The following is a 10,733-nucleotide window of genomic DNA, read 5'->3' on the forward strand; positions in this document are numbered from 1 at the left end:
TTTATTGTGACCTAAAACTTTATTAAATGTTTATTTTATACAGTGTGTTATATATGTAATTACAATATATTAATTAAACTTCTTTAAAATAAGTGAATAGTGTTTTATAAGATCAATGAGCTTAATAAATAAGTGTTGAATACATGTTTAAATGTATGATAAATTATTTGTTTCGGTAATATGTTACTATCATGGCATATATTACCATTTTAAAATAGAGATAAGTCTCTCTAAAATTTTGATTTCTCATAAAAAATGTTGGAGATGGATCTTGTTTTACCAGCGGCTGCGCTGTCTGGATCAATCGCGAGCGCTGTGAATAAAAAAAAAACATATATAAATTTATAAAAGACAAAATTAAAAATACGTTCATTTTAATTTATAAAAAGAATAGTTAATACGTACTCACATGTATTAATACCGTCAAAGGCTTGCTGCTCAATATTTGAACCTGAGATAAAAAATAAAAACCTGTTGTTTAAAACACATGGAGAGGGTTTTTATTTGCTAGTTTAATGGAGCACACACACACACACACTTTCTACACACACACACACACACACACACACACACATACAGAGACAGACTGTGACAAAGAAATCACAAGGTCATAACATTAAACTGCCGCAGATGACACAATTTTCACTATAACAGGATCATTTCACCCCAGACTCACCGGAGGGAGCCATTTCACCATCATATCCGTTTCACCGAGAGCAGTTAGCAACCGGGAAAATCGTGTTCATAGATGACGAACGGATAACGCGGTGGTAAAACGTCGATTTAATGGACACAGAATTGGTTTTCTGAAATCCTATACATAGCGAACTGAATTGAAGCACAAAAGCTAAGCGACAGGATATCCTCGTCTTTTCAAAATAAAAGTATTTTCAACAGGATGTCGTCATATTTTCAAAATAAAAGTATTTTCAACAGGATGTCGCCGTCTTTTCAAAATAAAAGTATTTTAACAGGATATCCTCGTCTTTTCAAAATAAAAGTATTTTCAACAGGATGTCGCCGTCTTTTCAAAATAAAAGTGTGTTTTTCATACAAACAGTCTGGCGGTTATTGGGACGATAGATGCGTCGATATTAATTCAAATAACGCATACTTTATGAATAAAGTGTTAAAATATCTCTATCAGTGGTTGAAATAAAACAGCATAACATGAAGAAAATGACAGGAATGAAATGTAATATGGTTTAAAAAACGCTATAACATCGTAGACTGTTAAAAAATCATAAAATACTTTGATCAATTAATAGTATTTAAATATCACTACAATAAGATAAAATAAGACAGCAAAAACTTGAAGAAAATTACAGGAATGAAATGTAATATGGTTTAAAAAAAAACGCTATAAGATCGTAGACTGTAAAAATAGCATAACATACTTTGATCAATTAATAGTATTTAAAATATCACTACCATCAGATAACATGACATGATAAAATACTCACTTTTATCCATTGTCTTTGGAGAGCGATTGTCTTGGAGAGCCGTCCGAGAAAGTTTTCTGGTTCAAGTGATCGTTTGAACGCGTCAAATTTATAAAGGTGTCCGTGAAAGAAATCGGTGTTGAGTGACCGCTGGGTGTCATACTTGTTCTATGAATGAACTTGTTCAATAGGTGGGAAGCTGAGCAAGGGAGCGTGTCACCGTAAATTCGCGGGGAAGAGAGACGCTAGGGGGTGACCGACCGTAATTCATAGATGCACTCGTCAGAAAACTGTCAAAAACATGCTACTCCTGCATGAGATACGACGGTTTTAATGAACAATGTCTTTAAAGATATTATGGTTTTGTTTATCTAAAACAGTCGGTTTGAGTATATTTTTTATAACCGTTCGTGGACACTGAGAACTCGCGCATGCAGGGCACGCGCACTCTTTCTGTCTGTCTGACAGCGCAGAAACTCAGTAAAAGTTTGATCATGGCACATTTGTTAACACAAACAGTACAAAAGGCTTGTGAAAAAAAACACACATTGTCTATATGACACTTGTAACAAGAATATCGCTGTGGAGAGATCGCTAAACTCGTATGTTTTCATAACATCATCAGCGCTTGTTCCGCCATCAGTGAGTGAGCGCGCACAGGGTTGCCAGATTGCGCAAATTAATTAAAACACATACACAAATATACACATAAATGCATGCATGCACACAGACACGCATGCACGTACACACACATTTGCATACACACATGCACGTACACACACATTCGCACACACACCATAGACTGTATAAGATACACACATTCACACACAAACATATGCGCACACACACACACACTCACATAATTATACACACACACACACACACACACACACACAGAGACACACACACACACACTCGAATACATATTTTAACAATTTAAGTCCACTTAAAAGAAGTAGCTTACAAGGACATAAATATTATAGATGCAGTTAAATACGTGTACAAGATCATGGACCAGTGGCATACAGCAGGTCTTTACAATATTATGGCACTATTTAACAGCCTCAGTTGTTATGATAACGCTATATGGCTCTTATGGCTATAAACATATATGACGGCTGCCTATAATAGCAGACAGTGCACAGTACTCTGCCAAGCGTTTGGCCCTTGTTTTGGGCATCCCAAGTTCTTGAAGCCCTCTTACAACCAACCTGTGTGTGTGTCCCAAGCTACCAAATATAAAAACAAGTAATCGGCCTCGATAACCTATTTCTGAAATGGTATTTAGGAGTGATTGATATTTAATGATTTTAGTCATGAAAGCTTCCTCCATACTAGAGACAAAGGTGCATGCAACCTCCAAAACAAACACCTCTCTACACTCCTCATTAATCACAATAACATCTGGTGTGTTAGCAGACAGATGAGAAAAGATTTCAGAGTTACTGTTGAGATACTGGAACATGGATGAATTTACACAGGAATGTTTGAATATTCTTACCAAAGATGGTAAATAGTTTGATATGTCTTTCACTATCAAGTCCACTATTCTGTCATGGCGTGCTATGTACATTCCTTTGTAAGCAGGACAGCCGTTCAGAATATGTGGCAATGTTTCTGTGATCTGTTCTGTAGTGTGATGCAGACAGTGAGGAACCTGAGTTGTAGGAAACCAGATAGAAAGGTTGAGTCTAGTTGGAAGAACGTGTAATCTGGCTTTTACTGTGAAAATAACAATGTCCTCACTGAGTGCAGTATTCTTGAGAAATGAGTGAGAAACAGAGTGATCCCTGAAGCAAGTTTTCCCTGAAGGTTCAGTCCCATCCAGTGTTGTTTTTGGTGATATGAATGTAAATCCATGAGAGTTCACCAGGCACCTGTAGATGTTAGCAGGGGGCTATATCCACCGAATGCAGCTGTTGCTCTGACATAGATCAGGGGGTCAGTGATGATATCCTCTGAGACCCTCACCATCACAGAGTCAGACCGAGCCCACTCCATTGATACTCCAGTTCTTACACAGAGGTCATTCAGGTCCGGCCAGTCTGACCAGACACCAAAACCAGCCGAGTGAGTGTCCAGTTTCCCGCTGGGTTTTCTTTTAAAAAGCCAAGGAAGTGGGGCTCTGAGTCTGTGGCTAATGGCACCCTATGTCTCCTGAGATCCAGGAACAGGGAGGATCGAGCCAACTCCCTAACGTCTCTATCATCATTATTCAGCATGTTCAGAAGGTGGGAAATCCGCATGCTGGTATAAACCCATATCACGTTCGGCACCCCCAACCCTCCTTCCCATTGGGGATGAAAAATGATGTCACGAGTGCTGTGTGTATTCAGTCCGAACCACTTTCGCACTAAGCTCACTGTTTTGTTATTCATTTCGCTCTGCACTTTCTGCTGGATATGAACTTTAGACAGTGCCACCTGTCTAACAGCCTCCAGCTTCATGGTCAGTGGCAGTGGACATTTATCAATCAGGTCCAGCCTGCATGTGAACTCTGACAAGGTGATATTTACTTGCTCTTTCCATTCTCCTGCAATATTAATTTTATGTCCAAGATAAGTGTATGTCTCATGAAGAGAATATACACGAATAGGTTTTGTTGCTACTGTAAACACTGGAAATCTAACAGATTTTGAGCGGTACCACCTGTTCCCTCCACTCCTCCTTTCATACAGAACAGCACATTTTGAGTCCTTAATCTCCAGGCCTGACCATTTTAGAAAATAATCTGTTCTGGCTAGCAGGTTTTTAATAACGCTGTCTTCTCTGGAGGCAATCTGGACATCGTCTGCATAGCCCTGTACTGGGATCGGGGATATCACACCGGGTGGGGGGGGGGCACACTGACACATCCACTTTAACCATTGGTTAATGGCAATTATAAAATTAACTGCACTCCAAGGGCATCCAGTTTTAAAGCCTATCTGAAGTGGTGTTGGGTGAGTGAGCTGTTATCCACAGATTACTTCGATAAAGGAGCCTCTATATACGTCTTTCACTATGTCAATGAACAGCTGAGGCAGCTGTATTTCCTCCAGTGATCTGATCATGACAGCATGAGATAAAGTTACAAATGCATCTCTAAAGTCTAGGAAGACTGAATACAGTCTGCAGGACTCATGCTTAAAGTCATCTATCCCTGTTTTAAGGCAAAATACATGTTCATTCATACCTTGCCTATTGATGTATGCCTTTTGCTTGGTGAATAAGATATCAGCCTCCATCAGCCAAGGAAGAACTCTGGCCAGTATGCATTTCATGAACACCTTATAGATGGAAGGAAGGAGGGGAATATCTCTCCATGTCGATGGATCATCAGGGATCTTGTCTTTTTTTTTGGAGCACGATGAATTATTGCTCCTTTCCATGAATCTGGTACTCTCTTATTTTCCAAGCAAACATTAAAAACAGTTGTTAAAATGTGACATGATTGCATGGTTTTAAAGGTCTCATATGTCACACCGTCTTTACCACTTGCTTTGTTATTTGGAAGGTTATTTAACACAGTTTCTACCTCTTTATATGTAAAATGCGTTGTTTCAGGAAAAGTAGTTGGCTTCGGTGACGGCACGTTCAAAAACCAGGGTGGGAAAGGAAGACTCTCGTTACGCTCTTGATTTAAGCATTTATCATCATAATAAGTTTGAATAACTGTAATGTCACTAGGACAGGGAAGAGAGGGTCAGGGTATTCACTGTTGTTTAAGATGACTTGTATCGCTTTAGTTGTTTTATTTTGTTGTATATATTTAGGTTTTTTATTGCTCACCTTTCTGTCCCGCTGGCCGGAAGTCGCTTGTGTCCGCAGAGATGGCAGGACGGTGTCCCGCAGGTAACGCAGCTGTTCACGGATCCAGTCCGCTATTAGAGCCGATGTTAAATCTTCAGGACATGGTTGTATTGCCAGGAACTTCCTCAGAACTCTCGCCACATATTTCAGGAGTTGTAATTCAATTCAATTCAATTCAATTCAAGTTTATTTGTATAGCGCTTTTTACGATACAAATCATTGCAAAGCAACTTTAAAGAAAATTAAGTTTCTACAATATTTAGTAGTAACTTATCATTGGTGACTGTCAGTTCATGTGCATATGGCAGAAATGTTCAGAAAAATCAATAAAAGACGTAAACAAACAGACGATTAACACTATTAAACAGCAATTATGCAATCAAACTTATATCAAAATATGGTAGTTCTGTATGTTGTTTCTGGGTTAGCATCATCTGAGGTCCTCTGAGGGGTTGGCATCATCTCTTCTCAGGTGTTCTGGATCCAGACTGGAGCTTGTGTAAATCCTAGTTACCTAGCAAATCCTAGCAAAGCAGAGAAACAAATAGAGACATAATTAGCGTAGCTGCTGTTCCAGCAAAGTAAAATTAATTAGTTTAACCCAAGCTAAACAATAATAATGCGCATTTGATCAGATATAACTGCAGTCCAAAATTATGAGATGCATTATTTGAATGCTTGGCCAAAGAGGTGTGTTTTTAATCTAGATTTAAACAGAGGAAGTGTGTCTGAACCCCGAACATTATCAGGAAGGCTATTCCAGAGTTTGGGAGCCAAATGCGAAAAATATTCTACCTCCTTTAGTGGACTTTGCTATCCTAGGTACTATCAAAAGTCCAGCGTTTTGTGACCTTAGGGAGCGTGATGGGTTGTAGTGTGGTAGAAGACTAGTTAGGTATACAGGAGCTAAGCCATTAAGGGCCTTATAAGTAAGTAATAATATTTTGTAACTGATACGGAACTTAATAGGTAGCCAGTGCAGAGACTGTAGTATTGGGGTAATATGATCATATTTTCTTGACCTGGTAAGGACTCTAGCCGCTGCATTTTGGACTACCTGTAGCTTGTTTATTGAGGATGCAGGACAACCACCTAGCAGTGCATTACAATAGTCCAGTCTAGAGGTTATGAATGCATGAACTAGCTTTTCTGCATCAGGAACAGGTAACATGTTTCGTAGCTTGGCAATGTTTCTAAGATGGAAGAATGCTGTTTTTTGTAACATGGGAAATATGATTTTCAAAAGACAAATTACTGTCTAATATAACACCCAGATTTTTGACAGTAGAGGAAGTAACAGTACATCCGTCTAATTGCAAATTGTAATCTACGAGATTCTGTGTAATGTTTTCTGGTCCAATAAGTAATATCTCTGTCTTATCTGAACTGAATAGGAGAAAATTATTGGTCATCCAATCTTTTACATTTTTAACACACTCTGTTAGCTTAGATGATTTAGAAGTTTCACCTGGTCTTGTTGAGATATATAGTTGAGTATCATCAGCATAACAGTGGAAACTAATCCCGTATTTTCTAATGATAAGAATCACTTTAAGATAAGATAAGATAAGAATCACTTTATTCGCCAAATGCATCAGCAGATACACAGGAATTTGATATGGCCATCAGTAACACACAAACTCAACACACAAACATATATGCGTATAGCTGCAAAAGCATGCCTAAAAACAATCAATCAAATAATAAAATAGTCCAAAAATAGTGCCAGATCAGCTATTCATAAGGGAAATGGCTCTTGGGAAAAAAACTATTAAGATGGCGTGAGGTCCTTGTCCTCACTGCTCTGTACCTTCTTCCTGAAGGAAGCAGCCTGAAAAAGTCGCTTGCTGGATGGGACTGATCTGCAGCAATTTTAGCCGCCCTCTTCCTGACTCTGGCCTCATATAGGTCATTAAGTGACAGCTGCCTTTGTCCAGTCAGCCTCTCTGCTGTGTGCACAATACGCTGTAGTCTGACCTTTGCCTGGGCTGATGCAGATGCAAACCAAACAGTAATGGATGCTGAAAGAAGGCTTTCCACAGTGGCTCTATAAAATCTAGACCGAACAGAGCTAGAAACGTTTAATTTATTTAACTGTCTCAAAAAAAACATTCCACTATGAGCTCTCTTAAGAATGGAGGAACTATTTTTTCCTCCCATTTCAAGTCATTTGTGATAACAGTGCCTAAAAATTTAATTGACTCCACCCTCTTCACAACGGAGCTCTTGATAGTTAGAGGAGAAAGGGAGGCGGGTGTTCTGCGAAAATCTATCACCATTTCCACAGTCTTTTGTTGATTAAGCTCCAAGTTGTTCTCATCACACACCACGCAACCAATTTAGACACTTCCTGCCTGTAAGCAGACTCATCGTTTCCTTAATAAGGCCAACTAATGTAGTATCGTCTGCAAATTTAATCAGCTTGATGGAACCATTATTGGAAGTGCAATCATTGGTATACAGTGAATAGAGAAATGGTGACAGCACGCACCCCTGAGGTGCTCCAATGTTAGTAGTCTGAGGATCAGACATGTGCTGGCCAAGCCGCACATACTGTTGTCTGTCACTAAGAAAATCCATAATCCAGCGGCAAATAGAGGGTCCCACTCCCATCAGTGACAGCTTCTCCCACAGTCGCTCTGGTAGAATGGTGTTAAAGGCTGCACTGAAATCTATAAACAACATCCTTACATAGGAGCCAGGAGAGTCAAGATGGTCCAGAGCATAATGCAGTCCTAAATTGACCTCATCATCTACCGAGCGGTTTGCCCTGTAAGCAAACTGTAGTTGATCAAGATAAGGAGCTGTAATAGGTTTAAGATGTGACAAAACCAACCGCTCCAAACATTTCATGACCACTGATGTAAGGGCCACCGGTCTGTAGTCGTTTAGGTCCACAGCTTTGTTTTTCTTCGGCACTGGAATAATGGTTGATGACTTAAAACAACTCGGAACCCTGCATAAAACAATTGATTGATTAAAAATGTCCGTAAAAACTGGAGCTAGCTGACTAGCACAGTACTTCAGGGTGGCTGGTGAAATCCCATCAGGGCCACTCGCTTTCCTTACATTTTGTCGGCTGAATAGCCGATACACATCCTTCTCCTCAATTTCAATGTCAATATCAGAGGTGACTTGATCTTGAGGGCCAATATTCTCCCCCTCTCTGAATGTAACACCCCCGGGAGGAAAAGGGTGAGGGCATGGAGATTTCTCAAATCTTGTATAAAAAACATTGAATTCATTGGCCAGTTTAGCAGATGGAGTGACTTGTTGTTTTTTATTTTTATAGCCTGTCAAGTTCTTCAGCGACCTCCAGGCTGAGGAAGAGTCATTAATGCCAAATTGTTCCTCCATATTCACTTTATAGGCACTTTTTGCTTTCCTAATAGCTTTATTTAACTTTTGTCTGGCCAGCCTGTATTCATCTCCATTTCCTTCTCTGTAGGCCTGTTCTTTGGTTTCCCTGAGCAGCCTAAGGGATTTTGTGAACCAGGGTTTGTTGTTGTTATATTTCACCACAGTTTTGGTGGGAATACAAGCTTGCTCACAGAATGAAATATATGAACACACAGTGTCAGTATATGAGTCCAAAGAGTCACAAGAAGCACGCATGGATTCCCAATCAGTGGTATCTAAACAGACCTGTAACATCCCAATTGCCTCTGTCGTCCATCTTTTAGATGTATACTGTACCGCCCTTGCTAGTTTTAGTTTTTGTTTGTAGATGGGGACCATCTGAATTAAGCCATGATCTGAGTTCCCAAGAGGGGCACGGGGAAGTGAACGATATGCTGCTTTGTGAACAGAATAAAAATGATCCAGTATATTTCCTCCCCGAGTCGGACAACTAGCTGTTTATATTTGGGCAGATCATGTTTCAAATGACATGCATTTAAGTCACCCATAACAAGTAATACAGAGTCAGGGTGCTTATCCTCAATGTTTATAATCAGCTCCGTTAGAACATACTGCGCTTCCCGTGTGTTAACTTCAGGTGGAATATACACACAACCAAATATAACAGAGGCAAACTCTCTAGGGGCATAAATGGCCTGCAGTCTATAGCCAGGAACTCCAAACAAAGGGCAACAATGTTTGTATAATACTGAAACGTCAGTGCACCAATTTAAATTAATATAACAGCACAGACCCTCCGCCTGATGTCTTCCCACTTCGTCCTTTGTCGCGGTCGGCTCTGATTAAGTTAAATCCAGGTAATTCCACCGCTGAATCCGGAATGTCCATGTTCAACCAGGTTTCGGTGAAGACAAAAGCCGAATTCATACGGAAATCTCGGCTGGTCCTTAACAGTAGATTAAGCTCTTCGATTTTGTATATATTACCAAGGGGCAACATGTATATTGAAAATAGCAGAGGACCTAGGACAGATCCTTGTGGCACTCCATATTTTACTGGTGATAAATGAGATGACTCCCCATTTAGATAAACAAAGTGGTAGCAATCGGACAGGTAGGATCTAAACCATCTTAAAGCCTGCCCTTGGATACCTGTATAGTTTTGTAATCTATCTATGAGTATGTCGTGATCTATGGTGTCGAACGCAGCACTAAGATCAAGTAAAACTAGCAATGAGATGCAGCCTTGATCTGAAGCAAGAAGAAAGTCATTTGTAATTTTAACAAGTGCAGTTTCTGTGCTATGATGGGGCCTGAAACCCGACTGAAATTCTTCATAGAGGGATTTTTTTTTGCAGGTAGGAGCACAATTGAGCAAACACAACTTTTTCTAAAATTTTAGACATAAATGGAAGATTTGAAATGGGACTGTAATTTGCCAGTTCACTAGGATATTGTTGTGGTTTCTTAATACGAGGCTTAATAACTGCCAGCTTGAATGGTTTTGGGACGTGACCTAAAGATAACGACGAGTTAATAATATGTGAGAAGCGGTTTTTCTGCTACAGGTAACAACTCTTTCAGTAATTTAGTGGGTACAGGATCTAATAAACATGTTGTTGGTTTAGATGCAGTGATAAAGTTTATTTAGCTCTTCCTGTCCTATAGTTGTAAAGCACTGCAGTTTATCTTTGGGTGCGATGGATAAAACTTAAGTGTTAGACGCTGTAGAATCTACATTTGTTATTGTATTTCTGATGTTATCTATTTTATCAGTGAAGGAATTCATAAAGTCATTACTATTTAACTGTGAGGGAATATTTAGATCGGGTGGCGTCTGGTTATTTGTTAATTTAGCCACTGTGCTAAATAAAAACCTTGGATTGTTTTGGTTGTTTTCTATGAGTTTGTGGATATGCTCGGCCCTGGCAGTTTTTTAGAGTCTGTCTATAGCTGGACATACTGTTTTTCCACGCAATTCTAAAAACTTCCAAGTTAGTTTTTTCTCCATTTGCGCTCAAGACTGCGAGTTTCTTTCTTGAGAGCGTGGGTATTACTGTTGTACCATGGCACAGTACGTTTTTCTCTAACCTTTTTCAATTTGATGGGGGCAACAGCTTCTAATGTATTAGAGAAGATA

General features: G+C 39.4%; 1 long non-coding RNA gene across 1 annotated transcript; it reads right to left on the reverse strand.

The window, feature by feature from the left end:
* Positions 1 to 939, reverse strand: LOC109105703. Its single transcript, XR_006162829.1, has 3 exons — positions 677 to 939; positions 410 to 451; positions 1 to 313 (listed from the first exon to the last, which is right to left on the reverse strand). It is a non-coding gene; the product is annotated as an uncharacterized LOC109105703 (long non-coding RNA).
* Between the last annotated feature and the right edge of the window lie 9,794 nt (positions 940 to 10,733).

The sequence above is a fragment of the Cyprinus carpio genome, chromosome A20 (genome assembly GCF_018340385.1).
Source record: "Cyprinus carpio isolate SPL01 chromosome A20, ASM1834038v1, whole genome shotgun sequence".
Classification (NCBI taxonomy): domain Eukaryota; kingdom Metazoa; phylum Chordata; class Actinopteri; order Cypriniformes; family Cyprinidae; genus Cyprinus; species Cyprinus carpio.